Genomic DNA, 12,933 nt, shown 5'->3' with positions numbered 1-12,933 from the left:
CACTCATACACATAAAATAAAAATAATAAATAAAATATATTTTTAAAAAGTAAAGGTTTTTCATCAGCTCACCAGACCAGTCACTGTGATACAGAAGTCTCCTCACTGCATGCAAAAGTAAAGCTTGAAAGCACTATGCGGTCTCACAGTGCAAATGAAGGTCAGTTATATTTGTGTGCTATGTAGTGTCCTAAACACAAACAAGAGCAAATATGAACAAAACTGGTATTTACTGCAAATATTTACTTATGGTAACCAGGAATGTAGGAAACCAAGTAGGGCACCAAATGGAATAAGGAAACAGATCATGTACGTGCTTAGGAGCATCGATGGGGTTTTCAACTGAAGACACCCTGCCAAGAGTTGGAAAGTTTAAAATTAGATAAAATTGTCGTTAGTTTCATATTTGTTTACGTAAAGACATTAAAAGAAAGTAAAATGTGACCAGATGAAAGACAGCAAATGATGAAGGTAGAGATCACCACTGGCAAGGGACTGTATAGCCCAAGTGGAGAGCTGGGATACACTAATTTATCTGTGAACTGCACAGGGCTTACAGGAAATTAGGTGTGCCCAGGAGAAGATTAGATGAATTCCTAACGTGTTTCTAAAGCAGAATCCTATGAGTCACAGGCAGGAAATAAACAAGCTCTGTATATTTGATGTCTCCTTGTTCCCTCCTTTACTTCCTTGTCTTCTCTTAAGAAAATGTCATAGAAACAGTCCAACTCTCTGTCTCCTACATTGAAAATCAGAATGTATTTGAGCTATTTCTACTCAAACCACTAAAACAAGGTAATAACCTATTTTCTGTACTGGCTCTCCAACGAGTGAGGTGGAGTAAGAGTATTCTTCCTGATAGTAAATAAATAAGCCTAAAATTAGAACTTTGCTTCCAGTTGTAAAAAGCATCTTCAAAAAACACCATGATGCATACGTTTAAAAAGAAATAGGCTTTCCAAGTATATAAAAACTAAGTGAATCAGAGATGAAAAGTCTGAGAGACTTGGCACCACCATTTGCTGTTGTGCTGACAAGCTGTAGCTGCTGCCACACACTGAGGTGCAAGAAGACAATGCAGCTCTCCCCCAGCTCACCAGCGCATCTCAGAATACCTGGTATGCTGTCTCAGCGGCATCATAGCTTAGCCAGAACAGTGCAAAGTAGCTGTCAAAGAGCTCAGACTTTGACAAGCTGTGATAACTTGGAGTTTCATAAATGTCTTCTTTTGGAACTCTAAACATTTTGAATTCTAAAAACTAAGGTGACACTGTACTGTGTCCACCAGAAATTCTCTGTACCTGTGCTGCAAACAATAGTAGTTATGGTATTTATGTTTAATTATGTTTTAGTATTTCTTGCATCATAATATCTTGGCATCTGCTTTGGACAAGCTAGAAAGAAATTCATGAAAATAGTGTGTTAGCTTTTCTTGGAAATGTACTACCTGGACAGAGACCAAGGTCTTTGTTAAAATAAAATAAAATAGTGTAGGGAGAACTAAAAAGACAGGAAGTTATTAACAGAAGAGAATAAAAGCCTGAATTTAACATTCCAATTTAAACCTCAGATGAAAGAACAAAGCCTCAGGAGCAGTTTAGAAAGTGTTAAAGGACAATATGAAATTTGTGGTAAGTAGCCACATGTCATCTAGAAAAGATCATTCCAGTGTCAGAGTTTGCTATAGCTTAGGCAAATGTAAGCAGTTTTGTTGTTTTTCAATGAAGGTATTCCATTTTCGGCATTCTTTCAGTAAGGTTATTGTAGACCTGTTTATGCCAGTGAGGCTGCCAAATACTACAGACAGGAAAGTCCATGGCCTGAAGACTTCTAGATGTACTGTTTGCAAAGTCTCAACCCACAGTACTCCCATAAATTACTGTGGCAAAGCTAAACCTTACTGAATTTAGAAATGTGCAGTAAATCATAAGGCAACCTTTAGTCTCTTCCTAAACAGGACTCTGAAACTTGACTGAGTTTACAAAGTTTGAAATGGATTATACTTTTCATCCCCACAGATACTGATTCTGCAGTCTTTCATCTGTGTCTCCAGCCTATGTGTCATCTCCGGAACTGCTAAGAATCTTGAAACATTCACTTCTTATTCACCTGTTAATAGTATGTGTAGCATAGTTTTGATATATAGGTGACGTTAAAATATGCATGAAAAGAGCCTTTAAGTCAGGACAACATAATGGTCAGTAGCCAGCCACTTGCCCAGTGTATGAATTATAAAGGAAGAAGCCCTGAGGGCCAGAGTCAGCTCAGAGAGAAAAGTCTTGTGCTGCTGAGCCCCTTATTCTATCAGAAAGAAATGGAGGAGTGGAAGAAGCTTATTCTCTACAGAAGGGTTGGTGGACTTGTTTTTTTTTTTTTTTTCCCCTGTATAAACTAATGATTATTTAAATGTTAAATAGGCAAAGAGATTGCATGAAGTTTGTAGATCTGAAGGTAGATTTTTTGACTTTGCATAGAGATTTTGAAAATTAATCACTGTTCTTAGTTGCTACCTAATGCTTAATAGGAGTGTTTTTGCAGCTGAGATGACCTGCGGATATATACACACAGTTTTATTACTGAAGTTGTAAAGCAGACATTTTGATGGCTGTTTTATGTATTACTACATTTCACTATTTTCAGTCTGAGGAGTTTAAACTGGAGTAAGTCATACATTGCATCTAGGGATGCTGTTTCTTGACAGTGTAATATGTACTCAGGTATAATTTTAAACCATCTACAAGTTGCCATGCTGAGTGACTGAGAGATTTGTTAAAAAGAGGCGGTCAACATTCATGTTGAAAAATATAGGGGAAATGAAGGTATTGTTTAAAAGCTGTGTGATGAAATAGATTATATCTGAAACTTAGAGTCTTCAAGATAAAAATGAAGCTTGAATTCTATCTCATAATTGTTTTGTTTTTGTGCTTTTGAGTCTCAAAAGCCATGGCTGATCTTAAACCATCTTCCTATCTCAACCTCTCAAGTTTTGGGGTTACAGGCATGCTCCACCTTACCCAGAAAAATTCTAATTCTGTAAATATTACCTACTTAAACTTAAAAGTTCTGGAGACAGTATTGTTCTTAATGTCTGTGGGCACTTATTGACCAGTTGAATGAAAATTGAGGTAAAAATACTTTAAATTAGCAATCTTTTCTAGGTAAAAATATATTCTTATGTATAATTTCATATCAACATTTAGGCAGAGTGTGAAATTTTTCATAAGAAAAGAATATATGAGATTGAATCATGGTGAAGGAAAATATTTTCTTAAGTTTTGCTCAGAAATAGCAAGGCTTAAAAATTCTCTAAGTCTGCCCCCACTGATGTGCTTCCTCCAGCATGGCCACCCCTTTAAGACCTCCCAAAACAGCACCACCAACTGAGGACAAAATGCCCAAATACTGGAGCCTATGGGGGACATTTTCATTCACACCATTACAGACAGCTAGAAATGTAGTGAAGGTGATATACTGATTGATGTATGTGTTTTTGATGAGTTTCCTTTGTTTTAGAAAGTCCGCTTTTTATATGTGCTGTCAAATTGTTTGTCATCTATTTCTGAATACTTGTATTCTGGTGTTTCTGCGTATTACTCCCTTATTTTGTATTTTGAATCACCAAATGCACTTCTTAAAAACTGACTTCATGCTAATGATGGAAGAGATCAATGTTAAAAGGGTAAGTAAAAAAACACCTAACAGTCCATACTTTTGCTCCATGTTTTATCTGGTCTCTCATCACAAGCAATTTGGTGTTTAATATTTACAAGTAATAAACTTCAGCTAACTCTTAATAAGTTTTAGTTGTTTTCTGACTTCCTCTTTCAGTAGATGATGACTTGACCTGCTCTGGTGTTGTAGCTGGTAGAGTGCCCGCCTAGTATGTTTAGCCTTGAGTTCAGCCCCAAGCACCCGATTAAAAAAATCTTGAGCTCCATTTCTTTTCGCATCTTCTCAGTATATGATTTTGGAATGATTATTTAGTGGTGTTTTGTGTAAAGTCTACATCTATTTTCTCATTCTCATGGCAGTTTTACTACTCATTACTATGTATAATTAGGGAATTCAGCATATCTATGTATGGGGTCCACAAAGAAGACTTGTGTTATTGCAGACACTACAACAGTGTGAGCTATGTCAGTTTTGTGGACTACCTTAGCATTCTGTGCCATGGCCTAGGTTACAGATCCCCATATCCTGTGTTAGAGCTGCATGTTTATAGTCTGGTTCTTACATGTACTGAGAAAGTCAGCTTTCCACACAGCATATATATGCATGGCTTTGGAGGCTCAATAAATTCAGAAAGCTTATAGATGGCATGAAAATACTTTTGAAAATACTTTAAAAAGTAATATCTTTTTTTACATTCTTTTTTCTTTAGTTTAAGAGAAATTTTATTGAATCAAGAATTTCATATAGTGAATTTTGATTTTTTTCAGATTGCCTCCCACATCTCCACCCTCACCATCCCCACTTCATGTTTTCTATTAGCAAATGAAAAACCCCATCCATCTTACATAACACCTCTGAGCTGGGTGCCAGAGGAATCATTAAAGTGCCAGTGATCTATAATTCTTACACAGAGGTGTGCCAAAGTAAGGACCCACTGCCTTTCCTTTGTACATGGTTTTGGGTCAGAGCATGCCTAAGTTTCTTGGAAAGGGGTTTTCACTCCTAATTTCTGTTTCTCTTACACAGTGCTTAGGGATGTCAAGTAGGGATTTCTCTTTTTCTCAGCTGTCAGAAACACTTGGTTTTCCTCATCAAAGTTAGTTGTTCTCAGCCCTTGCATGCAGGTTGCTCTTTGGCTGTTTCTGGGCCTCATTCAGCACAATGACCCTGCTGTGGACCAACAGGTTTATTTATCCCACAAGGTTTTACTATGGGTAAAAGTAGAAGCTAGATCCTCACAGAAATTAGCTCACAGGCCTCCAATCCAAGATTCTCTGAGTGGCAGTTAGGAAGTTTCACAGCTTCACATCATAGCTTTACACCAGTGTCCTTTAGTTTATTTTCTGAAATATGTAGACTTCTTGGATTCCTAATGTTGTTGAGGACTGCAGCCAAGCCTTAACAAGCACTGGGTGATAATTATGGTTGGCTGACCATGGGTACTACCGGGGTTCGGTGGGCAGCCATGCTACCATGGCTCCATGGGTGTGCCTTGGCGTCCAGCAAGGTTCACCCCACTACTCTGCATGGGCGGTCAGGCAGTATGGCCCTGGTATTTTGGCTTCCCATTTATTTTCTCTCTTACTTGTTAAGTCCTGAGTCATTCAGAATTTTGAGATCAGAATAGAAGCATCAAGATTCTTAATAAAAGGAGGAGACCCGGAGTTATGTTTTAAGTCCTTGTACCAAGAGTCACTGTCACCACCATTGCTCCCGCTGTGCTGCCATCTTGGTTCTCCAATTATTTTCTTTTTTAAATATATTATTTATTATTTTTATTTAGTGTGTATACGTGTTTTGCCTACATGTAGGTAAGTGCACCCATGTCGTGCAATGCCTGCGGAGGACAGAAGAGGCTGTTGGATCCCCTGGAACTGGAATTACGGACAGTTGTTAGCTGCCATGTGGGTGCTGGGATTCAAACCCAGGTCTTCTGCAAGCACAGCCAGTGTTCTTAACCGCTGAGCCATCTCTCCAGCCCCAATTATTTTCTTTCTTACATGCAAAGTCTGAGTTCAAAATTTTGAGATCAGTATAGAAGCGCCTTTGGTCAGGCAAATATTCAGTTATTCATCTTGTGTGATAAGGTTCCTCACATTGTCCCAGGCATTTAGTCTCTTGAGAGTCTCATGCCCTGCTCAGGGCAGTTGCCCAGCTAACCTCATTCCTACCCATTTTTTTCTCTCAACACCATCACTTTGTGCTGCCTTGTCATATTCCTTCTTGTTTATATTAAAACTCTTACTGAACAATGAATTGTGGGTTGCAAAAGAGGGTTTATTTTTCTATTTGTTTCTCATGCCTTTGTCCATCAATTGAGGAAACATACACACAAAGTACTACTTTCTATACTTCTAATGTACTTCTGTTCATCCAGTGCTCTCTCCACACAGTGTCTTTGCCAGTCCCTTTGTCCTGAGAGTCATGAAACAGTCATCCTCCCTCATATTATCAGATTTATAATCTTCCTCTTGTCTTTATACAGTTTTCACAGTTTTGTCTATTAAATGAATTAATTCATTTTCTTTGTGTTATTCGTTTTCTTATACCTCTGTAAGCCCTGGATCAAAAGTAGTCTTTTATCAAAAGACTACAAAATTGCTGGGCGTGATGGCATACCTCTTTAATCCCAGGACTGGGGAGGCAGAAGCAGGCAGATTTCTGTGAATTCAAGGCCAGCCTGGTTTACATAGCAAGTTCCAGGCTAGCCAGTGTTACATAGTGAACCCCTGTCTCAAAAAACTAAAAACAAAACAAAACAAGATTGCAAAATTGTTTAGTTTAAGATAATTTACATGTCATGAGTAATTGTGTGTGTGTGTGAGTGTATGTGTGTGTGTGTGTGTGTGTGTGTGTGTGTGTATGGTATATTTTATAGTGCAAGTGTGTGAGTGTAGGGATGTGCAATCCTGTGCCTGTACATGCAGAGGCCAGAGCATGACACTGGATATTTTCCTCTTATCACTCTTCATGTTACTGCCTTGAGACAGGGTCTCACAGGGACCTGGAAGCTTGTTGTCAGCTATGCCGGCCAGCCATTGAACTCACAGGATATCTTTACCTTAGCTCTTCAATTCTGAAAGTTCCAGGCCCACCTGTCCATGCCCCTGATTTTTATGTGCATGCTGGTGATTTGAACTCATGTCCTCATGTTTGCAGACCAAGTACTGTTACCCACTGATTCATCTTCCAAACCCTTTAAAATTTTTTTAATTTAAACTTTGTAATGCCTAATTTAATTCTCTGATAATTAACATCTTTTACAGAAGGAGCCTAAAAATATTAATGGGGATTGGTTTTAAGATGGTATTAAGATCTAGATCTTGTTGAGCTCCAAATAAATCTTATGCTTTTATTTTCTTGATATTCACTTGTCTCTTTGTATGGTAGGGTAGATGAGAAAAAAATATTATACTGCTCTTTATTTTATTTTATTTTTTATTATTTTTAGAAGAAGCATTTCATTATAGCTTTAACATACTCAGTAACAGTTTCCAGAGCAAAGATAAATCCCTTTCAAAAGTGGCTATAAAATGTTTAGGTTTGCTTTGAATTAATACAGTTATAGAATACTGAACTCAGTGTAAGCCCTGTAAGACATAAAATTGAATAGGTTTTTAACCTTTAAAAAAGATCTCCATTCATTTTAAAATACACTGTTTCTTACAGAAAGACTCATTGTTTTCGCTACTAACACTGAGATGTTGGCACATGCATCTCTAATCTGTATTTATCTGATTATTACTAGTCATAAGGTACCATCTGGGAAGTGGGTATATAGACGAATAAGATGGTTTGGGACGTTCTGTGTGATATACACACACAAAAAATCAACAGCTTAAGAAAATGAATTATATTTGAGGAGGAAGCTTAAAAATTTACGTCATGTTAATTAGTAGAGGTGATAAACATTACCATTGAAATCTACGCGATGACTTTATAGACATACACAGGTCCCAAGGATTCAAGTGCAATCAATTATACTACTTTTTAAATGAGAGAGTGGAGGCATAATAAAGACAAGATTCAAATGCAGTAGGAAGGACCTCAAAATCATCTATCACCTGTTCTTTCCGAACTTCCATTTTCCTTTCTCTGTGTGAGAGTACTCAGCTATTTAAACTCTGTCCTGCAGTGTCTGAGCATGGAGGTGCCAGGAGCCAGTGGGCCTTTCTGCCTTTTCTTGTATTTCAACAAGCGATGCCATGCTTTTATTTTTCATATTGTCCCTTCATATATTTCAAGTGCAACTGGGATTATTATACTAATGTGTGGAATAAAAACAAAACAAACAAAACGACTTTCAGGCATGACTGCTGCTTTAGTTTTGTTGTAGGTGAGATAGGAAAACATCAGTTCTCTAGTCCATTTTTTTTCTGTGAAATAGTATGTCACTTCCTGAGGGATAGTAAAAAAATTAATGAATAAGTAGATTTAAAAAAATAAAACTTTAAATAAAAACTCTGCAAATAGTATAATTTTTCTTTGTCTAGAACATTCCAACTTTATAACAGTGATATTTTTAGTAGATTTGTCTGCCTGTCTTTGGTAAATTAAACATATCCTATTACAGAATGAGGTTATCGATTGTGCTACTAGAAAATTTTGATAGTTTGCTATAGACCAACTTATTTTTTCTCATTATGAAAAGTAAAAAAGATATATTGTGATTTTGATGTTCATGCTGTATAAAGGGTGTCTAGATGACTTGTTAGGGTCTCTGAGTCATTGTTTCTCAAACCATTGGTAAAGATTTTTGTCAGATTTCAGAAACTGACATCGTTTTCTTAATGTGACTATCAGATAGAGACCATAGCAAATATTTAGGCGATGACAAACATTTTGGGTGGTTCTGAAAAGAAAAGTTGTAATTATCTAAACCGGATCTTCTGCTATTGCTTTATCAGAATGCTCTACCTGCACATGTCCTAGCTGCTCGTAGCCGCACTCATGAATATCCTAATGTGCTTAATGGTCTCCTTTAGAAACCACACAAAGCACATAATTCAAAAAGAGCAGTGTTTGCTGCATCTTGTTTTCATAAGGACACAAAAGTATAAGCATATGCCAGTTTTTGCTTTGGGGGTAGTTTCCCTAGAAAATAAGAGATCAGTGAGATCCTAAATTGTGTTTTTGTGTGACAGACAGCTGAGAACAAGGCTGTGGTGAAAGCAGCCAAGCTCTTAGGTGATGTGCATGTCAAAACAGGAACAAAGATTATAGTGCAAGTTCAAGTGTCTGTAAATATGGGTCCCATCATTAATTGAGGTAATGCAGCTCACCACAGTCTTGGGTGTGGTCCATGTATACAGCTGCTACTTTGATCCTAATTGTTATATTTTATTGCCATGTATAACTGGGTCTTTGGGTTATAACTAATGATACAAATGAAAGAGAAAGGCATGTTGGACATACAGAAACATAGATGTTTTGATTTTTGTTGTTTGTACAATATGATTTTTTTTTGTTCATAAAATTTGAACAGTTGGAAGCACTTTGGAGAAAAATTTAACATTGTGGATTTCTTCAGGGAGATCAGGAACAATTTTATTTTTTCTGGCCAGTCTGTGGTAGTTTCTTATCTAGACTCAGTTCACCGCACTGCTTTTAGAAGCACCCAAGGCCCACAGTGTCCCTGAAACATTGTCTTGATGGCAAGTACAGATAACTGCATGCCACAGTGTCCTTCTTGAACCTTAGGCTCAAGGTGAAACACCCAAGGGGAAGATAGAAGAGAACCATTGAATGTTCCTTGCTCATGATAACTGCTTTTTCCTCTCCAGGCCACTATAGCAACAGACACAGCTACCACCTAGCCCTGATTATTGCTTGTTTAGAAAACAAGTGGACCTGAATTTCATTTTGGGGACTTAGAGGTGATTCTGCATGATGTAGATAATTTGGAACTGTGTTATCCCATTTTGCATCACTAATATACCTCCTCCATTGTTATAATACCCCAGACTGGTGTTTTTTGAAGTAATACTGGCGAAGTGACTTACAAAACTGTGTTGTGCTTGGTGTTAAACTCTTCTCTCATAAAAGCCAAGATCTTGGGTTTTCCAATCGTGGGGATGATGACTGTAACTGCTACTGTGATAGAGTCAGTTCATGTGGTAAGCACTGTTCTAAGCCCGTTACACTCATTTTGCATTCAGTTTTCAAAATAACACTGTACATTGGGTGACTATTGTTATTATTTCCGTCTTAAAGGGACAGAGAGAGGTTAATTTTTTTTGTCTTAGATTGATCAATTTGTAAAGGAGGATATAAACTTAGAGTCTAGGTAATTTGTTTTTTAATACAGGCAGTATCACGGGCATTTTAGGGGCTGTGTTAACTGTCTATCAGACCAACTAGCTTAAGACAGGTAATTTTAAAAAGTTATCTACTTTGCCTGTCCTTGAAGCCAGTGTTACTGTGAGGTTTATTTGGTAGTCTTGTTTTGGATCCTCCTACCCTACCATGAAAATACATAGCTGAGAAAAATAAAATGATTAATATAGACAGATTGTGAGAATGAAAAGAACATCATATGATCCAGTGTGTGGTAGAGATACTTATGTTTTTACGAGCTTGAAGAGACTGTGGGCCAGTTGAACTGCTATTATCACCTGGTGGCCACTCCAGATTCACTGGTGTTGTAGAGAAAGCTTACTGAGTTAAAAATTCACTGTCAGTATTCAACAAGAACATTTTTTTAAAAAGCATTAAAAAATTAAGAAAACAAGTTTTGAAAAAAAAATAATAAGGTACTGATTATAGAGAAATAAGGAACCCTGATGACCCAGTTTCATAAATGCACTGCTTTGTGTAAATGGTTCTTAGGCGGTCAGAGGCTGGAGGACATTGTGTTTGTTTTGCTCACTCCTTATCCTTTAAGAGGTCTGAGTTCATTCTGTGGATTTCATGAGGAGGGGGTATTAGTGTGATAGGAATCTCCCATTCCCATTCTGTTGGAGGTCTTTTCAGGAATTTTTAGAGCCCATGTTAGGAAAGCTGCAGATTCAAGTGCATGCTTTTCTCCTGTGAATGGAATCTACTACTTCACTCTTAGTAGGCCATCTTGATCATTAGTTTGTCCTATCTCCATTTTCATTCATTTTCAAACACATCTCCATTCTTTTAGTCAAGTGTTTTCTGGCACTTGCTAGAGGATTCTGTTGTAGGAACAATACATATAATCTATAGTCATCATTTGTATTCTTAGTGATTATGCCAGAAACAGAGTTGGTAAGGATGAGCTTTACAGACATTTGCTAACCTTATATTAATTTTTATGGTTTTTGCTACATCTGTTTATTTTGTGCATGTGAATATATTATTTCATACAGTTTTTTTTTTTTTTTTTAATAGAGGTGCTCTTTCAGGACAACTCTGAACATTTACGTGTGACCACAGTTAGCCCAGCCCTGTGGGCCCTGAACTAGAACTCTGACCTTCCTGTTTCTGGTCTATAGTGAGATAGATACTAACTTGGAAAAATCACAGAAGCACTCTTTATAGCAGTTGAACATTGCCAGAGCTTTCAAGAATACTTCTGGCCTATCTATAGCTACAAACATTGCATTTTTTCAATTATTTTTAAATGACTTGACTCTGAGTAACTACCTCTGTATTATAAGAAACTAAACTCTCTCAAAATTATTTTTAAATGTTAAGTAAATGGGAAAAATCAACAAGCTGAGACTATCAAGAAAAAAGTTTTCATTTTGTATGTTCTCCACAAAACACAGCGGACTGAATGTATTCCTTATAAGGCCTTGTTGAATGCTGGAATGCTTATCTCCTTAAACTGTATTGAAATACCTAAAAATACCCTCTTTACAAAAAAATTGTAATGAATATATTTTGCCTAGACAAGAATGGCAAAAAGAAATGTGTTTGGAAAAAGTGGACAACAAATTCATCCTTCTGATCTTAGGATAGGGCAGGGCGCATGTACACTTCAGTTGACTGAGGTACTAACAAAGAGACTTCAGAGAATTGAATTTCTTTCCTGGGTAGCCTAAACTTGCGACCTTCAATTCCTTATTGTTCTGCTTCTCAAAGAATTACCCTTTCTAGTAAAGAGGTTGGAAAGGACAACAAGCAAGTTGTATCTTTTTAAGGACCTAGAAGAAAGAACAAAATGAATTGTACCTGCTGTGCCATCTTTGTCTTGTGTATGGGTCTTAGCTAGCATGTGATTCTTAAGGTTTTCCTGAACCAGGAAACTATCCATTGCTTGAATTCTGTAAAATTATGGCTGTGAATATGGCTTTTTATTGGTGCTTCTTGTTCTAATATGAACCATATTCAGTTTATGATCATTGTAGCAGTATCATAATAGAGAGCAAAATGTAAGTGGATCTTCCTATGTCACAAGCAGATTACTTGCTTTACAAACCTCATTATTTTCATATTAGTAATAGATACTATGAGGAGAAAAATATGTTTCTCTACCCTAAAACTAGAGCAGAAGATAAATGCAACTATTATTAATTGTTGTGTCAATAGTAGAGATAAACTTAGTAGCTGTTCAGAGAATACAACAACCAGTTTGTTCTTGTTTTTCTGTTTTTAATAAACTATAAAAGTATTATATACTGTGTGCCTAATAGGAAATAAAGTGTAGAGTTTTGGTGGGAAACATAGGAATTATACTCATCAGGCTCTTTCATGATAGAACACAGTATATCCTTTCACAATAATAAACATATGTTACCAGTAGTTTCCTTTGTAGTGTGTAGATTCAGAAGACAAGTGATACCAGTAGTGCATTTGGAAGTGAACGGAGGTTCAGAACAGCACAGTTGAAAGTAGGACTTAAACTGTGATCCTGGTGTAGTGATCCTCAACCTGTCTCTTCATCAGCCTTCTGGAATCAGTGCCTGGTCCTGTGGATTCATTTGAATGGTGGTCTGGAAGGTATGGGAGTAGGATTAAAATGGTAGTGCCTTACAATTACGGAAAGAATAACAAAAATTTCTCATTTTCTTGCTTATCAGTTGCTGAATATTACTGAAATTAAAGATTTTATCATTATGCAGAATGAATCAGGGTGTAGAGATCCAAGCCGCCATAGTCACATAGGATTACTTCTTTGAAGGTTTGTTAAAATCAGAACTACAAAGTAAACCAGGTGTGGTCATGCATATCTGTAACCCCAGAACTTGAAAGGATGAAGCATGAGGATTACTGGTTCAAGGCCAGCCAGTGAGACCCTGCACCAAAACAAACAAACAAAAAACTAATAACAGTCCAAAACTAAAATATTAA

General features: G+C 36.9%; 1 non-coding gene across 1 annotated transcript; it reads right to left on the bottom strand.

The window, feature by feature from the left end:
- Window positions 1-5,884: 5,884 nt before the first annotated feature.
- On the bottom strand, window positions 5,885-6,009 carry LOC115069007. Its single transcript, XR_003848362.1, has one exon. It is a non-coding gene; the product is annotated as a small nucleolar RNA SNORA40 (small nucleolar RNA).
- Between the last annotated feature and the right edge of the window lie 6,924 nt (window positions 6,010-12,933).

This window comes from Nannospalax galili, unplaced genomic scaffold (assembly GCF_000622305.1).
Source record: "Nannospalax galili isolate Female #2095 unplaced genomic scaffold, S.galili_v1.0 scaffold189, whole genome shotgun sequence".
In the NCBI taxonomy this organism is placed as follows: domain Eukaryota; kingdom Metazoa; phylum Chordata; class Mammalia; order Rodentia; family Spalacidae; genus Nannospalax; species Nannospalax galili.
Note: the sequence above shows the minus strand (reverse complement) of the source record. Positions and strands in the feature narration are given on the sequence as shown.